Source organism: Tupaia chinensis, unplaced genomic scaffold, assembly GCF_000334495.1.
Source record: "Tupaia chinensis unplaced genomic scaffold, TupChi_1.0 Scaffold000578_2, whole genome shotgun sequence".
NCBI classification, from domain to species: domain Eukaryota; kingdom Metazoa; phylum Chordata; class Mammalia; order Scandentia; family Tupaiidae; genus Tupaia; species Tupaia belangeri.
Window position 1 is genome coordinate 665,574 of NW_006160094.1, and position 18,976 is coordinate 684,549.

General features: G+C 37.3%; 1 protein-coding gene across 3 annotated transcripts in view; it reads left to right on the forward strand.

Annotated features, from left to right (window-relative positions):
* Positions 1-18,976, forward strand: part of ZEB1 (zinc finger E-box binding homeobox 1) — a 243,306-nt gene that overhangs the window by 81,889 nt on the left and 142,441 nt on the right. The window lies entirely within an intron of this gene.

Below are 18,976 nucleotides of genomic sequence, written 5' to 3' on the forward strand. Positions count from 1 at the left end.
TGGACTCCCATGTAGTAAGATTGTAAGATGATTGTAAGATGCTTTTAACCTGACAATAGTATTTTAGTAATGATGAGTAAGCAAGTTTTACGTTGAGAAACCAATGAATGCTTCTTTTTCAATATAAAGGAAATACTTTTTCATCTTCCTACTACTAGCCTGTAAAGTCTGCCTAATTCAAGGTTTAGTGAATTTATATCATTAATTTATTATTATACTAAAAAAATTGGGAAAAATGCATAGAAAACAGTTACTTCCTGAATGAAATGGAAAAAATAAGAAAATTTACTACGTATATTTTTTATTGAGGATAAATTTTATTTAAAGATTTTAAAATGCATAGTATAAAGTTCACTATAAAAATGGTATTATTTTTCTGAAATAGAAGGAAAGATGAGATTCTGTTTTTGTGTTTGTTTCTATTTTCCCCTTTGGACATTATTTCTCAAGATAATTATAAATATGGGCCTATAAAAGGTGACTTCTTAAATTAGCCAGATTTTTTTTTTTCGAGAGGTTTTTGCTACAGGGTGCGTGCGCTCACCAGACAGACAGAGAGAGACAGAGAGATAGAAAGCGAGAAATCACCCCCCAGGGGGGATGGCCATGCCACAATCCCTTCTCCTCCGTTCTCCTCTCAGGATCTTGGGCATGCACGCACACACGCCCTGTGTGAGTTTTAATCCACCGGGTCCGGGACACAAACTGCGGTCGGCTACATGGGAGTCCAGCGACATAGCCATTACGCTAACTGCTGGTCCCAAATTAGCCAGATTTTTTATTTTTATCTAGAAAGAATAGTTTGTGAATGTACTTGCTAGGCCACCTGTGTCATTTTCTATGGGTAAGAAAATTATTATTTCTATTTCTAAGAAATAAAAAGTTTATTTTTACTTTTTATTCATCAGACTTTTTATATTTAATAAAGAAAAGCTTGAAATTTTGGTAGAAACTTTTGTAAATATTTATGAATATTCCTTTGTTTTTAGAATTACTTTATTTAACTGTATTTATTTATTTATTTATTTATTTCACCAGAGAGGGACAGAGCGAGAGAGTGAGAGAAAGAGAGGGAAAGTGAGAAAGCAAGCCGCCAGGTCTGGTACTCAAATAGTGGTTGGCCATGTGGGAGTCCGGCGCCCTTAATCACCACACCACCTGTCAGCCCCTTCTGAATGTTCTTTAAAAAGTTGAAATATAGACAACTATTAAATACTCTCTTGACTTTTCATTCAAAGAAACTGAAACAATTAAGTTCCCTCACTCAGTTCATAAAATCAGTGGTGGAACCTTGGTTTTCAGGACCAAGAAAATCCAAAAATCTCCATGGAGACAATGAGTGATAATTGATTTATGATCACTTTTATTTCACAATTTTATTACCATACATTTATTGTTTAAAAATTTTTCAAATAAACTTAAGAACCATTAAAAGTGTCTTCTTCCTGTGCCTACATGCCTGACTTGTATTTCTGCATGTTGATCAACTTAACATATAACTCTTATTTTAAGTTCATGTGTCAATGACTCTTATCAATGTGCCTGTTATAGTACTTAGATTTTGAAACCTTGCTCCAGCTATCGGCCATGTTCTTCTAGACGACTTAAATAAATTGATTTAATCAGTCATCGGATAGATGGGGAACAGTGAGTGATAATTGATTTATGATCACTTTTATTTCACAATTTTATTACCATACATTTATTGTTTAAAAATTTTTCAAATAAACTTAAGAACCATTAAAAGTGTCTTCTTCCTGTGCCTACATGCCTGACTTGTATTTCTGCATGTTGATCAACTTAACATATAACTCTTATTTTAAGTTCATGTGTCAATGACTCTTATCAATGTGCCTGTTATAGTACTTAGATTTTGAAACCTTGCTCCAGCTATCGGCCATGTTCTTCTAGACGACTTAAATAAATTGATTTAATCAGTCATCAATTGCTTGGGGAACAGTGAGAATTGCTTGGGGAACAGTGAGAATTGCTTGGTAAACAGAACACATGTCCTGCCCTCACAGCACTTGCAATTGAGAGGCGATTGCTAAGCTGATGTGCGGTCAAAGAACAAAAATTATGGTTTATTTCAGATTGCAGAAATAAAATTTTAACTGACTCTGATGCATTGTTAGGAATTAACAAGATGAAATAGGAAGGCAGAGTTGTGTTCAGGGCTGAGGGTGCAGCAGATGTAAAAGTCCTAAAGAAAAAGCGCTAGTCATGTTCAACACAAATGAGTTGAAGAGAAACATGAGATTACATGGTGAAATGTCCTGCGTGTCATCATTAGATATTTAACTTCGGGTTTTAGAGAATTGGGAAGACAGTTGTTGTAAGATTGGTATTTTTGTTAAAACTTACCACAGGCCTGATGCACATTTGGACAATGAGTATTTTTTAATTAGATAGTTCCATGAATATTCACAGTGAATTCAGCTGTGTGACCAGCATCCAGGTGACACAGCTTTATGAGCATCCTAACTATTCCCCTTCATCTCTCCTTCTAGTCAACCCTGTCCCCTACCCACTAAAGACATCTCTTTCTGACTTTCTGCTTTTCACACAGCATTGCCTATGTTGTTCTTCTTGTAAATAGGAGAATATAGTACACACTCACTTGAGTGAGGAAGCCAGGCGTAACTTTGTGATGATGAGATTCATATGTGTTGTGGAGCACGATTGGTATTCATTCCTGTGGCTATTGAATGTTCCGCCGTACGCACGCACTTCGAGCTTTGTGTTTTTCTGAGATCCCTGCATCTGCCCCATGCAGAACAGAAAGGTGCGAAGTCACTAGGCTTCGTGGTAAATGTAAGAAAGAGATAATGGGACTTGAGCTAGTGTGGTGACAATGAGGATGAGGAAAAGTGGGCATATTAGGGAGAGATTTGTGAGGTACAATGTATAGGATATGGTGATTCATTGGATGAGGGATAAGAGACTCCAAGGATAGCACGCGACTCTAACTTGTGCAGGGATTGTTGGTGGTGCCCATTATTAAGTCCAGAACTAGAGAGGAAGTGGGTTGTTGCTCGAGCTTTGGTAACAGGGGAGTAATGACTTCAGTTTCTGCTATATTGACGTCCCTGTGAGGCAATGTGCAGGCCAGCTTTACCCAAGTGTATAACTGTCCATTAACTGAATGAATAACTGGATATGTGTTAATAAAATTCATATCTTACCTGCCTTCTCACTATTCCTTGTCTCCAAGTCTCAGTAGCTACTCTTCTTTTTAAAAATGTTTATAGAACTAGTTTTGTCACATCTTATGCTTTAAAGAAATTTCTTAATGCAATGTTAGAGACCATGTGCACACGTGTGAGTAGAGGTGAAAGACAGAGGAGCACCATCCACAGGCCGCAGTCCCCTTCCCCAGTTCTCCAGCCCACCAGATCTTGGGCACTCCTGTATATGTCCCATGTGCTTCAGGCTGACAGGGCTGGGGTACAAACTATGGTCATTTTGTGGGATCCAGCTTATCTTATTATTTTTATTTTATTTTATATATTCAATCACTGTACATCACTACAGCTTGTGAAGTGAATTTACCCAACATGAACACACTTCCCTCCAGTCCAGTTGAAGATATCCTACGTGTTATCAACAGACAGTCCCTCATTTCTGTGTCAGTTAAGCAGCACATCACTGCTCTTCCTCTCAACTGGTCCTTATACCCTTTCTTTTCATTTAGACAGTATAATTTCCTTACACAAGAGCTAAATTGATATGTGTAAAGAATAAGAGTTTCTAACATATATAAAGGCATATTGAAATGTCTTCATACTTAAAAAATTGTGTTTCCATTATTATCTTTCCTATAATTAGCATAATGACCACATCTTAAAGACCACATCTTAAAGTGAGTTTGTTTTTAGGGAGTGATTTACTTGGCACGACTTTAACAGAGCATAATAAATGATTGTTTAGTTTGGTAGGGGAAAGGCAAGTAAGATCATGGGGATGAGGTATGACCAGATGGTGAACCTAGGGAGGGCCCCATGGAGAAAACCCAGCTGTAGAGAGCAGGGAGGAAGTATCTAATTTGAAAGGGATAGAATGACAGAGGAGTGGGATGGACGTGATCAAGAGGAACTCTACCTGCTTGACAGTGCTGCCAGGACTGGGTGTACTTGGGAGACTTTTCTGTGAAGATAAATAATCAGTATAGAAACAAATAATCAGTGAATAGAAACAAATGGCTCAGTAGCAGTTTACCTAGCTAACACCAGTAAGTTATGACTTTGTGCTGTGTTTGGACACAAAATTTGAACTAAAATCAAGGAAGTTTATTCTTCTCATGTCCATGAAGGTTGGGGCAACTTAATAATCATGATCATACATTTCCGTGGATAGAATTTATCGAGCTTTGGTCGCTGTCAATGATGAGACAGAACACTTTTGTTTTTAAATGGTCTGTTTCATTTATTTGATTTTTTTTCTTTCTAAATTTTTTCCACTAATTCAGGTTTACATTGATCAACCAAACCAGTATTTTCAGAAGTCACTGGAGTTAATTCCTTTATTTAATAGTTACTTAGGAAATCTGTTTTATGTTTATAATAGTGCTACAGCCGAAGATGATGATGGAAGAAATTACTTCTGCCTTTTATTACTGGCACTATAGTTTGGAGACTCAGAGCGTACAGAGCAGTACAGTAATACAAGTTATTGAATAACAAACTGATTGAATAGTATTGAAAAAGCAGTGAATCCAGGGGAAACAAATTATGGCATATAATATCAAGAAGAGACCATGGAAGTGTTAGAATTTCACTTGTATCTTGATGGCTGGGTAGGAATTGAATAGCTATGGCAAGAACCCTGCAAGCAAGAATAACAACTCCTGAGAGTAGTAAATTTATTAATTTCCCTCGTTGGAAGATCTTGTAATACTACTTACACCAGCCAGGGAAATGCACCAAGACACTACTCAACTCTCTTCCGTGGAGAAACGTATTTTCTTCCTGTTACTCCTGGCTTCCTGGGCCAAACTTACCTCTCCTAGTGTGGTTTGGACTTGAGAGCTGCTTTGCTTCATCTTAGTTTCAGAGTTCATATTGAGACTTGTTTTGTTTCGTTTTGAGTTTTTGGTATAGGGTGCGTGCACTTTCCAGCGAGACAGAGAAAGAGAGAAATAACTCCCTGAGAGGGATGGCCACGCAGAAGTCTCTTCATTGTCCTCTTGAGATTTTAGACACATACACTTTTGTGCCCAGCATGTTTTTCAGGTTGCTGGTCCAGGACTCAAACTAGGCAGTCAGCCATGTGGGATCCAGCCACCTTAACCTCCATATCATCTGCTGGCCCAAGACTGTTTTTTTATAGTCAGAGGTTGTCTTTATATTTTATGTTTTTGTTTTTTAACTCTCAGAGTGCTTGATAGGGAGCAAGAAAGAGCAAGAACGACCCCAATGGGCAATGGTCACACAGGAATCCCTTCCTTTTTTTATATCCAGTTGGAATTTTGAGCACACCTGCATTTCCAAGGTGTTTTTTAAGCCATTAAGACTGGTATCCTAACCTCAGAGGACCATGTGGGTTTTAGCTCCTTTAGCCACTAGGCTCTGGAGCTGGCTCTAAATTGTATCTTTTTTATGTTGTATGTTGATTTTGATATTAGCCTGACTCTTTGGCCAATATATGATAGCTTTTCTGGTGTTTTATTTATTGATGGACATATCCTAAATTCTTTTTTTGAAAACTTGTCAAATACAGTTAGTTTTCTTGATAACTCATTTGGAATTATTTCTAATAAAATGATAAAATATGTGGGAAAAAAAAACCTCTGAGGATAGTGCAGAAAAAAAAATATGGCAGAAAAACTGGCCAAGTTAAAGCAGAAAACACAATCTGGTGTAGAGAGAGAGAAGAGTTTCATTAGAGTTTGACCAAATCATGAGAAGTTTTGAATTACTCAAAAATTCACTGGACTTAAGAGCCTGGAGAACTGTCTCGATTTTTATATTGCCTGTAATTATAATTTTACTTATCATCATATGATAATTATATAGGTTTTTTTTTTTTTATCTTTTTAGAGCACTTATGTGAAGTTACCTGGAGTAGTGAAGCGATTGTTCTTTTAAGTTTATAGTGTCTTTTCATGGCATCCATGGAAAGCTGCAGGGAGTTTGAATTTCTTTGAAATTAAGTCAGAAGTTTGGATGTATAACTTTTTCTGGAGGAAAGGTCCATTGCCTTTATCAGTCTTCCTTTTTTTTAAGTTTCCCTCTTTCTTTTATGAGTGAAAGAGCTAGAAATAGGAAAAGAGACAGAGTCAGTGACAGCACCCCCGACAGGGTCCTGAGTGGGGATCCACCCAAGCTTTGACCAACCTTGGATCATGGGCTTCTGGATGCCCTGCACAGTCAAGGGGTCTCCAGATGCAAACCTGAAGCCTCCCCACGTGGGTCAGCCTCACAGAGCACTGCATTTCCCTGCTGTGCCACCTTCCGGTCCCTGTCTTAAATGATCTCAAAATCCAAAAAACTTAATAAGATGGCTCTAGTTTTTCTAACTTAAAATATTTTCAATCTAATTTTTTAATCTAGCAAATTAAAATTATAATATGTCGTAATGTGTGTGCTTTCTTTTACAGTATTTAAAAAATAATCCTGAGAAGTCTATCAGTCCGTCGATTCTGTAACCAGAGATAGCAGTTGTTTTATCAGTTTCATAACTTTCAGTACACGGACAGCTACATTGCTTTTTTACATGCAGAAATATTTCTGACTGCTGTTTCAAGTAGAGATTTCCTGGCTTTTGACCAGCATTTTATAGATCATCCTCCTACAGAATAAAAAGCTTTTTTTTTTTTAATAAATACCCAACTTTAGTCCTGAACTCTGACCTCTGGATCATGTTTAATCTTTTGTATAGCTATTTAAATCAAGAAATGACAAATTAGTGCCTGTAGGCCAAATTCAGCCATCAACTTTTTTTCCTGTGACCTGTAACCTAAGAATTGTCTTTGTGTTTTAAAATTGTTTGAAAGAAGAAAAAGGGAGGGTTATAAGGGTTTAGGATTGCGGTAAAGAAGAATATACATCAGAGACTGAATGTTGCCCTCAAAGCCAAAACTACTCACTGGCCCTTGTTTCTCACCAACCTTTGGTTTAAAGCAATTAGAATTTTCAGTTCTCCCAAATACATGTGTCATATTCTACAAGTGGATAAATTGCTTATAGATTAAATAGTATAAGGAGACAAGTACAAGTTTATTATAGTGAAAAAAAAATCCACATAGTTTTTCTGTGAATATTTCGAAGATTCTTTGTATTTTTGAAGTTGGGCATATATTTGTATAATTCCACCAAAATTGATTAGCTTAGGGAATCTTTTTTTTTTTTTAATTTTTTATGTGGGCTATTCTGCCAAGAATTCAGCTTTCTAAATTGAAGTTGAATGAATTGAAGTTGAATGGACAAAATGTGGAATTAGTGATCCATTTCAAAGAAGTATGTGAATATAAAAGTAGACTTTGTTCTTCATGAATGTACTATACAGCAGGCACAATTTAGATCAATTGAAAAATATTAAAATATAATTTTTACTTTTGAAGATGTAGCTTATCTAAAGCTGTATTGCTTAAAAGTAAAAGAAAAATGTATTAAACTGATAATGTGTTGAGTAGAGCAGATACCAATGAATATATATTATTCACTGTTTTATTCAAAATTTATACTTACTTTTAGAACCATTAACTCTTCTTTCTATTATATTATTACTAATGTGCAAAATACTATGATTCTGAATGTAATGCTATGATTCTATCTTTTGGGTAAATATTGAAATACTTTTTAATGGAGGATTATTAAAATATCATAATTAGTGGGTCTCAAAATGGAAGCAATTCTGTCTTTTATCTCATGCATCATTGTTTTCCTTCCCTTACTAGATTTTTCTTCTACCACCATTTAAATAATGCTAGTGTTTCTTCCATCTTAAAAAAATAATAATACTTGTTCTCTTTGCCCTGTGGTTAATGCCTTATGTCTATTTACTGCTGTTCTCTCTGAAATAGTCTTCTATGCTTTCCGAGTTCAGTTCCTGTAACCAGTGCCACTCCACCACAACTGCTCTTGCTAATGACTCACATGAACCTAAGTCAAAGGGCCAGATCCAGTCCTCTGACTTGGCCCAGCAGCGGTAATGAGCTTCCCTTGTTCAGCTCTCAGATTATCTACTCCCCTGGTTTTTCCTTCTGCTTTTCTCACTGCCACTTTTTTTTCCCCCATGTCTTTTGCTATTGTCTTTTTGCCTCCCATATCTTTAAATTTTTAAATTCACATTCACTCCCTTGATGACCTCATTCAGTAGCATGACTTTAGAACATCCATTTGCTAATGAGTAGAAGAAGCCCCTTGTCCTCTTAGAATGTAAGATGGTAGACTGGATTCCTTGCCTTCCTCCCACCAAATTCTCCTCCCACAATTTCCTCTATTTAAATAAAGAGCCACCACAATCTTTTGATGAGCCTTGGTGTCATCCTTGATGTCCATCTTCCTTTCAGTCCACATAAGATAGTTTCTCACATCTCTGTTACCAAAAATTCTCTTGTGTCTATCTACCCTTAAAATAGATCTAAAATGCAATCACTGCTCACCATCTCTGTCTTTTCAACCTTGATCTGAGTCACCTTCATGTTTCTCCTGTATTATTGCAAGCCTACGGTAACTGACTTTGCTTCTTCCTTACTCCAGTCCAATCTTGATATAGCAGATAGAGTAATTACATTAAAATACAAGCTATATTAATGTCACTCCTTGAATGAATATCCTCCATTGACTTCTCAACCAGAGTAGAGCCATCTTCCATTCTTAAAAACAGCCTTCTACCTAAAATATTCTACCAGGCACTAAGCTCTGGGCCATTCCTGCACCTCAGCCACTCCTCTCCCCCGCCCACTTTACTCCAGTCATACTGGTGTCTTTGCTGCTCTTGGAAGGCGCTAGGCAAGTTCTTTGCTTTAGGGCCTTTGCACAGGCTGTTCCCTCTGACAATGACATTCTTTCTCTGTGCATTTGTATGGTTCCTTCCCTAGTCTCCTTGAGATTTCTACTCAAATGTCAATTTAATAAGCTTTTCTTGGGACCAGCAGTTGGTGTAATGGCTATGTTGCTGGACTCCCATGTAGTCAACTGCAGTTCAAGTCCTGGACCCGGTGGCTCACACCTGGCGCGTGTGCATGCGTGCCCAAGATCCTGAGAGGAGAATGGAGGAGAAGGGATTGTGGTGTGGCCATCCCCCTCGGGGGTGATTTTTTGCTTTCTTTCTCTCTCTCTCTCTCTCTCTCTCTCTTTCTCTCTCGTCTTTCTGGCAAGTACATACACCCTATAGCAAAAACCTCTCAATAATAATAATAAGCCTTTCTTTAGTCACTCAGTCTTAATTTGCAAACTTTCCCCAGTTTACCCCAATTCTCCTTTCAGTTTTCTGTTTCTTTTCATGTAAGACCTGTTACCATCTACTATCCTATACACTTTACTTACTTTTTCTGTTTGTTTTTTGCTTTCTTCCACTAGAATATAAAGACAGGGGTTTTTGTTCTCTTTACTCATTGCTCTGTCCTTAGCACATATGGGTACAGTGCTTAGCTCACGTTATACACTTAATTAATGTGGACTGACTGAATAAATAAATGCAGTTTTTTTTAAAAAAAATCCAATGCAGAAATTTGAAAAATAGTTCAGGGACTCTGAGAGACTCTAGATCATTTAATAAGCACTCACATCTTTCAGTAAGTGTTATGCATGGAATTAAAGGTATTAGATATATGTACTGATATTATAACATTTGTAGTACTTGCTGCTTTGAACAAATCCTTGGTTTTGACCACTTACTCTTCAATTTTATAAGTATTGAATACTGAAAAATGTATAACCTAAATATGATTACTATACTATTTTGAGTATACTATGATGTGCATATTAAAAGAATCTTGTCATTCATTTCATATAGTAGGATAGAATTTTTAAAAAATATTTTTAAAAGTTCAATTTACAGAAGAGTTACAAAGATAATGCAGAGACTACTGTACCCTTCAGTAGCCTTGTTTTATGTGTAAGTTCACAGTCTTCAAAAATCATGAAACAAATACCAGTTCAACCTACCTGTATAGCTACTATTAAGGTGATTTTTTTTTTTTTAATGTTTTGGTCATAGAATGTGACTGCTCGCTGGGGAGACAGAAGTGAAAATCACCCCCCAGGGGAGATGGCCATGCTGCAATCCCTTCTCTATTCTCTCCTGGGATTTTTGGGCACACACACACACATGTGCCTGGCATGAGTTTCAAGCCTCCAGGTCCTGGATAACTCCAACTGTGGTTGGTCATGTGAGAGTCCAGCACATTAACCACGACATCACCTGCTGGTCCCAAGGCGATTGCTTTTTAAAGGAATTTTTAAAAACAACTACTGTAAAACCAGCAAATAACTATTCTCATATTCGTATTTTAATTTTCTGTCTTCATTACATGCATAACAATTATTAAACATTTGTAGTCATAATATGGATTTTATTTTCTTAATTATGGCATTTTCCATGTTGTGTTATAGTCTCCATTATTGTCTTTTTAAGTGACTAATCATTGACCACTTTACTGATATTGTTATTAATAAACTATTTTCTTCCTGTTGATATCGTAAGGTTATTTAGTTTTTCTGTCACCAGTGATATGGTTGGTAATATAGTGCGTATGTTCTTATATTTACCAAAGTTATTTCCATAAGCTAAATTATCCAGACTAATGGGTCAAAGTATATGACAGTCTTTGATTGTAGGGTTATGTAGTCAGTTCTGACATAGCACTGACCATCTACATCTGAAAATCACCACGTATGCAGAGTTGAGCAATAAAAAATATCACAGGTGTTAGTGGGAAAATGGTGTATGAATTCAATAGCCAATAACTTTTTTATTGACTTTTTTGCCTTTTTTTTTTTTCAGAGACATTTTTGCTATAGGACACGTGTACTCGCCAGAAAGACAGAGAGAAATAGAAAGCGAGAAATCACCCCCCAGGGGCGATGGCTACGCCACAGTCCCTTCTCCATTCTCCTCTTGGGATCTTAGGCATGCACACCTATGCACCTGGCGTGAGTTTAAGCTATCGGATCCAGGATTCAAACTGCGGTTGGCTACATGGAAGTTCAGCGACATAGCCATTACACTAACTGCTCTTCCCACTTTTTTTGCTTTTTTAAAAGACCAGGGTCAGCCTAGCAATGTGGCCTGATGGTTAAGGAAGCCAGATCCTACAGAGCCAACCATGTTGTTTAAGTTCCAGATACGGCACCTTGAGAAATACACTGGGCACAGGTGCACACCTGCCCAAAATCCCAACAGGAGGGAGAGATAGAGGGGAAGGGATTGCAGCATGACCATTCTGTACGAGAAGTGTTTTCCCCTCTCCTTCTCTCTCTGTCTCTCCTCCTCTGTCTGACGAATGCATGTACCCTCTAGCAAAAAGAAAAAAGAAAGAAAGAAAATAGAGAGAGAAAGAAAAAGAGTCTTGCTGTATCACTGTTCTTCTACCTCTTCTACCACAGGTGCCTACTCCCATACCTGGCTTTTTCAGGCAAGGTCTCACTGTGTTGCCCAGGTCAACCCCAATTTGTGGTCCTTCTGCCTTAGTCTTCCCAGTCACTGCAACCACAGGCACATGCCACTACACCCAGCCTTCCAGTAGGATTGGGAATTTAATCTGGCCCTCCCATGCCACCCCAGCTGGCAGAGCACAACATGTTAGTAGCATGCTACTGTGACTGGGCCAGTGACACATTTTTAAAGATTGGAATCTAGGGCCAGCTCCATAGCATGGAGATTGAGTGCTGTGCCTAAGGAGCCAGATCTCATAAGGCTGACCATGGTTCAGATCTTGGCCCTGGTAGCTTGGTAAAACACACTAGGTACACACGCATGCATGACCAGAATCCTGATGGGGTGGGGAAATGGAGGAAAAAGGATTACAGTGTGAGAGCAGTCCTTGGTGGTCAAGGCCCTGGACTCCCACATGGGCGACCGTGGTTCAAGTCCTCAACATAGTGGCTCGCTCGCTCACTCGCTCGCTCTCTCTGGTTAAATTGAAGAAGAATAAGAAATAAAATTAAATGAATAATTCAAAAACAGGTTTGCAGTTTGACCATGCCCCATTGGGTGGTGGTTTCTTTTTCTTCTCTCTGGCAACTGTTTGTACTTTCTGGCAATAAAAGAAAACAAAACAAAATAGAACATAGTAACAATTGCAGAAAAGTTTTACATATGCTATAGAGTTAAGAAATATGTAGCTGTTATCATAAGTATGGCCCCCTATCTTGAGAAAAGCCTTAAGTTGCTTGTGGAAGTGGGTATGAGGTTATAGACAGTGAGCTATTGTAAAATGATTGAAGAAGGATTATTTTAAATCAGAGGGAAAGTTGTAACATCACATTTGGATGAGTGTGGCTTATAGCAGTTGCAGGAAATCAAGGTAGCTGGTAATTTCTCGGTATGCATTTTATTTATTCCTCTGTGACTTGCTTCTACTGGCTGCAGTTTTATGGCTTCACCAGGGTTTCTTGCAGGTAAAACCATCACACACAAGTATAGGTGATATTCTCTTTATACTCATAATGTTCTCTGGTATATTAATTACATTGAAACAAATTTGCATTGTTGAAATATATATTATGCAAAACAGGCTATACTAATTTATCCCACCATTTCACTGCAATTTCAATATTACGCTACATTTTTAAACCTTTACATGATATTTTTTTTCTGGAAAAGTATATGTGCATGTGTGTATATTTGTTTTAGTTTACTTCTTCCTAGAGAGAGAGAAACAGAGGCAGAGCAGCAGGCAACCTTGCAGTCGGATTGCCCAGGCTCACCCAGCCCAGATCGCAGGCATAGCACACCTAGCGTGCTCAGGTGTACTCTCCCAGGACACAGACTTGAGCCCTTTCCCATGTGGTCCACCTTGCCCAAACCTGACATGTTTCTAATCCGGTGTCTTCATAATCTAGTTGAGTGCAGTTTTGGAGACTGACTCCAACCACGATACACACTGGAAATGGTATTTGGAGCAACATTAACACATTGTTAACTGCGAAGACTGAAGAAAAAATGGAGGACAGGTTTTGAGTCTGGGACCTGGCAGCCTGAAAGTCACATAGGGCGTGTGTGTGTGTGTGTGTGTGTGTGTGTGTGTGTGTGTGCCTAAAATCCCAAGAGGAGAATAGAGGAAAAGTGACTGCAGCATGGCCATCCCCCGTAGGGGGTGATATCTCACTTTCTCTCTATTTCTCTGTCTCTCTGGCAAGTGCATGTGCCCTATGACAATTTTTTTTTTAAATGAATGAATGAATGAATGAACTGGAAATGTATATTGTGCCTAAGCGAAGCAGTGCCATGAATATCCAAATAAAGAGTTTAAAGTGGGCAGGCTCTGTGATGTGGTTAAATGAGCTGGATTCCATATGGCTGACTGCATGATTCAAGTCTTGGCCCAGTGGCCTGAAAAACATTCTGGGCATGTGTTCATTTTTCCCAGGACCCCTACGTGATGGAGAAATGGAAAAGGGATTGTAGTATGACCTTGCCCAGTTGAGAGATGCTTTCTCTCTCCCTCTCTTGTCTCTTTCTGGTGAGCACACACACTCTCTGGCAGACAAAATAGAGAGTTAAAGTTAGTGTGTTTGCTTTGTTACTAAGAGAGGTGAGAGATCACAACAGGTTGAAAGGCCAAGGAGAAGGCTGTAGAAAGAACATAAGCTAGAAATGGCGGGGTTGCCATCCAGTGAGGTGGTGGCAGCAAGATTGGGAAGGGAAGCATGGATGCGAGGGATGTTTGAGAGTAGCAATAGGATTTGACCTCCAATTCAATGTAGGGCAAGGGTGTACAATATTTGTCCAGAATTTTCCAAATTATTTTATTAGCCCAAGTGACCAAAGAATAGTGATCTTAGGGGAAAATACAGAGTGGATCAAGAAGAAGAGCTTTATGAATGGGAGGAGAGGGTATTTTTGAAATGTGAGTTTCCTTGCGAAGGAAGCAGCATTGGCTGAGCACTGAGAGAGTTCTGATTAATCACCGGAGGGGCCTGGGTAGCAGCTTGCTTCTCTGGCTTTCGGTTTCCTCCTCTGTAAGATGAAGTCTCTCCCAGCACTGTGCCCTTCGTTTCATTTGAACTTCGTTAGTATTTCCTCATGATTGTTTCGTAGTGACCTTTTATAAAGACTGTGGTTGATTATGAAACAAGAATAAAATGCTCAATCCCGAGTTATTATAGGAGATTAAACTTTCCTTGATACTTAAAATGCTTGACTTACACAGGAAGTGCCAAAACTGCTATTTCACTATCTTTCTCTGCCACAAGAAACTTTTGAAGATCAAAATTTAGATCAAGGAGAATTGGACATGTAAGTCCAAAGTTGGAAAAAAACATTCTCAAATTTTTCTTACTGCATGCTTTTGGGGTACTTATTTTTATTAGCTACTAGAAATTCCAGTAAATCTTTTGAAAAGAAAGTAACACAATGCACATGTAATAGTGGTAAATAAGATTTTGTATAATAAGTACAATCTATGAGTGGCATTATCATATAGAGAAAAATTATAGCCTTTGGAATTAGACAGCTTAGGTCCAAATATTGATTTTATTACTATACTAGCAGTGTACCCTTAGCAAACAAAAAGCTCAACTTTTTTTCTATATGAAATGGAAATAATGATACTAAGTTGCTTAATTGAATGAGAATTATAGAGAATTTTTTAAAGAATGAAGTACATGGCCTGATATTCAGAAAAGAGAAGCACGTATCTGTCACCAGGTAGGAAGTAGTTACTGTGGTTGTACCATGCATGCAGTAAATACTTTCCAGAGTCTTACCTTTTACTAATCTTTAGTTCTGTATTCTTTGCCTGTAGTTGGGAACTTGTGTGTGTATGTGGGGGGATCTCTACTAGTCAGTTTATTGACAACTTAAATAATTGATAAAACTAAAGAATTATTTTAATATTTATCTTAGGGTTTTAGCATATTCAGTTCTCAGGAGGAGTAATGATTATTTTAAAAGATAGAGTCCATCCATATAAATACCTGTCTTGTGCTGCTCTTAGGAGAACACTTGTTAGATTCAGACCACAGTCTAAATAAATCATTAGATGTATGTTTCTTAGGAGTTTCAGTTAGATAATACAAAATGTTCTGTGAAAGGAATTAGAAAAGCCAGTTTTCTTCTCCTAAAGATTATTGGTTATATTTTATTTTACAACAGTTTATTGCCATATTATATACAGGTTTGTGGGGTTTTTTTTGCTAATACGAGAACAAGAAGAACTACCTGGGGTATTTAATTGGACAGGGGTTCCTGTGACTCTCAACATCCTTTTTCGATTGTTTAATTGCGGGGGAGGGGTGTAAAGAAAGTAGATAGCTTTCATTGGCTTGAGTCACATTTTACAAAACAAATCTAGAAAGTTTTTTATTCATAAACATGGTTGAGGGTTGAAAGGTAGTGAAGGAATGGTGATTGTGTAACTTCAAAACCAAGAAGAAACAATGGATGAAAATGACTTTATTATTTATCAGAAGTTAATTATGAAAGGCAAAATACGAAAAGATGAAAAAAATAAGAAAATTTGAAAAGACTCTAGTACTTGAACACACTGTAGACAAGAGCTAAAAGATTTAAATGTGGACCTGCCTGTTACCTGGTGATTAAGGCAACTGGATCTCATGTAGGTATTCATGCAGTTGAGTTCCAGACTTGGGAGCTTGAAAAACACATTGGGCATGTGTGTGTGTATGCTCCAAATTTCAAAAGGAGGGAGAGATGGAGTTGAAGGGGTTGTGGCTTGACCATGCCCCATGAGGGATGCTTTCTTTCTTTCCCTCTCTCTCTCCAGTGAGTGCATGTGCCATCTGGTAAATTTTTTTAAAAAAAGATTTAAGTTCATGAGAAAAAATTTACTGAATATATATATTTTTAAAGCTCATAAAGAGGGACTAGCAGATGGCATAATGGTTACATCGCTAGACTCCCATGTAGTCAAGCGTATTTTGAGTCCCAGACCTGGTGGCTTAACTCAGGCTGGGCATGTGTGTACGTGTCCCCAAAATCCTGAGAGTAGAATGGAGGAGAAGGGATTGCGGCATGGCCATCCTTGGGGGGAGGTGCAGGGGAGGAGTGATTTCTCACTTCCTGTCTCTCTCTGTCTCTGGCAAGTGCATGCACTCTATAGCAAAACTCTCTAAAAAAGAAGAAATTCCATAAAGATGTAAATATTAGGGACCAGCAGGTGGTATGGTGGTTAAGGTGCTGGACATTCCCACATGGCCGACCATAGTTTGAGTTCCAGACCTGATGGCTTGCTTTCTCACTTACTCTCTCTCTCTCTCTCTCTCTCTCTCTCTGTCTCTGTTTCCCTCCCTGTTCAAATTAAAATAAATGAATGAATAAGTAAAATTAAATAAATAATTCTTTTTTAAAAAGATGTAAATATTAATGCTGGTTGGTATGCTATAAGAGAACCTATATTATACTGGAACAAATTTGAAGTGGAGTAGCACAGCTCAAATTTCAGATTGATGACTTTCATTCTAGTGCTATTAAAAACATATCACTTACTCTCTTTTATGTTGCATTCCTGAATTTTGTACCTGCCATGAACTCAGTAGGTGTTATGTGCTTATTATGATTTCTCAACTCGTACGATATACTATACCATTGTTCCTTAAAAGTATTTTTGACATTTCTTTTTTTTTCAGTTTCGTAACCTCTTGTTGCCTAAGTCATTTGTTCATTTATAATTGCTCTTTTGTATGGTTTGATTATCTTATTGTTACAAAGAGTAGGTTTTGTGTATTTGCAAAATTTGATTTTTGTTTCTTCTATGCAGCAGTTGAAAACTGTTCAGCTAGTCTACAGACACTTTATCATAAAACATGAAATTTGAATGAACAGTTTTATTCCAAGGACTACATGGTACATTTTGGAGACATTCTAAGTTATTGGTTATTAAACTCCATCTGTCAAAGTCACCTGGAAGGTTGATTAAAACAGGGATAGACAGACCCTGGCCCCATTGTTTCTGATTAGCAGATTTTTTATGAGACCCCAGAACATGCAAAACAATTCCTAAGTTACTAAGTGGGGTTGATGCCCTTGTTCTGGGGCCCACATTTTGAGAACCACTGCACTTAGCTAGTAACAGAATAAGCTTTAAGTTTTATACCCCATCCAAATAATTAATATTTGAATAACATGCATTAAGGGTAATTTTGTGATTCTTTGTTACCCAGTTATACTATAGAGGAAAAACAATGACCTCATCTGAGGTAGTTGAAACTAATTTCCTCATAAATACCAGAGTCATTCCTTTTGTACATAAGAGAAATTGGTTATGTAAAAAGTTAGGATGACTTTCTCTTCCATTTCTTTCATAAAAAATAGCACTATTTCTGAGGCTAGTATGTAAAAAAAACATATTATTTCTAAAAATAAGGGTCTTTCTTTTGTTAGTTATCTGCTAGATCTGACAAAATAGAATTAGCATTGTATAGAATTTTGCTTATACTACTTTTTAAAAAGATGCCTGATGTTGTGGATTTTAAGGATTGTTTAATAGTATGTCATTTATATTACAACTCAGCTATGCTTTCCTAAAACGTACATTAAATGTTTGAAAGAAATACTTAAAAATGAGATACTTAACATCTCTTATGCTTTTGCTTTAAATAAAGACAGATTGATAGTGCTAATAATACAATAAAACTCATGTCTTTGCAGATTTTTTTTTAATTTTATCAAATAACAAAAACATTTTCATATAAGTGCAGAAAATATGAAGGGCAAATAGCTGCTGAAAACTCATACTGCCTTTAAGTACGTGTTGACTGAACAGACTAGTCTATATTACTAAGTCAAATTTCCCCTGAATTATAAAAGATTCAGTATCTTATCCTTATTATCCTTTTGTTCATTTGAAAATAGTAAACCATATTTTTAAAAAATCAACAACAATGTACTTGAAGCAGCAGATGCATTTATGATTGCAGTTATATTTGTAGGTTTTATCTTAATCACTGCTTCTCTGATTGCTGAGTATCCTTCCTTTTCCACAGGTTTTTATTTCTTACTATTTTTTAAAGAATTATTTCATTTAACCTTATTTATTTATTTTAATTTGACCAGAGAGGGACAGAGTGAGAGAGAGAAAGAAGGAAAGTGAGAAAGCAAGCCAGCAGGTCTGGGACTTGAACCATGGTTGGCCATGTGAGAGTTCAGCACCCTTAACCACCATCCCATCTGCTGGCCCCTATTTTTTACTCTTCTTAACATCTGTGTTCCATTACAGTGATTCTTTTTCTCATTTTTTTAATAAAGAATAAATGGTTCATTATTTGTTTATAATAAATACAGGTTTCTGTTTATCTGCCTTTATACTTTTGTTGTGTACTTTATAAGTATACTTCATACTTGCCTGTACACAGTTGCCAAGTTACCCAGTTTCTGGCCTTGAAATCATTTAAACATATTTCATTAACTGCCTTTGATATCCCAATTACAAGTGAATATATACTGCCTATGATTTGTTTTACCCTTACTGGGAAAATATGTGATCATATTGTAACGCTGCCTTTCACATATTAATTTCTTTATGTTCGTATAGCTTTTTAGCAAGTTAATTGTTTTATGCCTTTATTACATCCTATTTTTATCCTGTAAAGACTAGGTTACAATTAAAATAACTCAGGGATTGTTGGGAGATACTATGTTAGACTGTGGGCCTTGTCTTTTGGGTTGTTCAAACCGCAGTTCTTTTGCTTTTACAATGTGAAGATAATAGCAGGATCAGAGAGTTAATGTGGCATCCGCCAGTTAGACACGTGCTGGCTGAGATGGGCAAAGGAAGCGATGAGTGATGTAGAGGAAGTAAGTATGGGCAGGGGTACGACCTGGTAAGAGGGTGACACCCTGTCAGGTC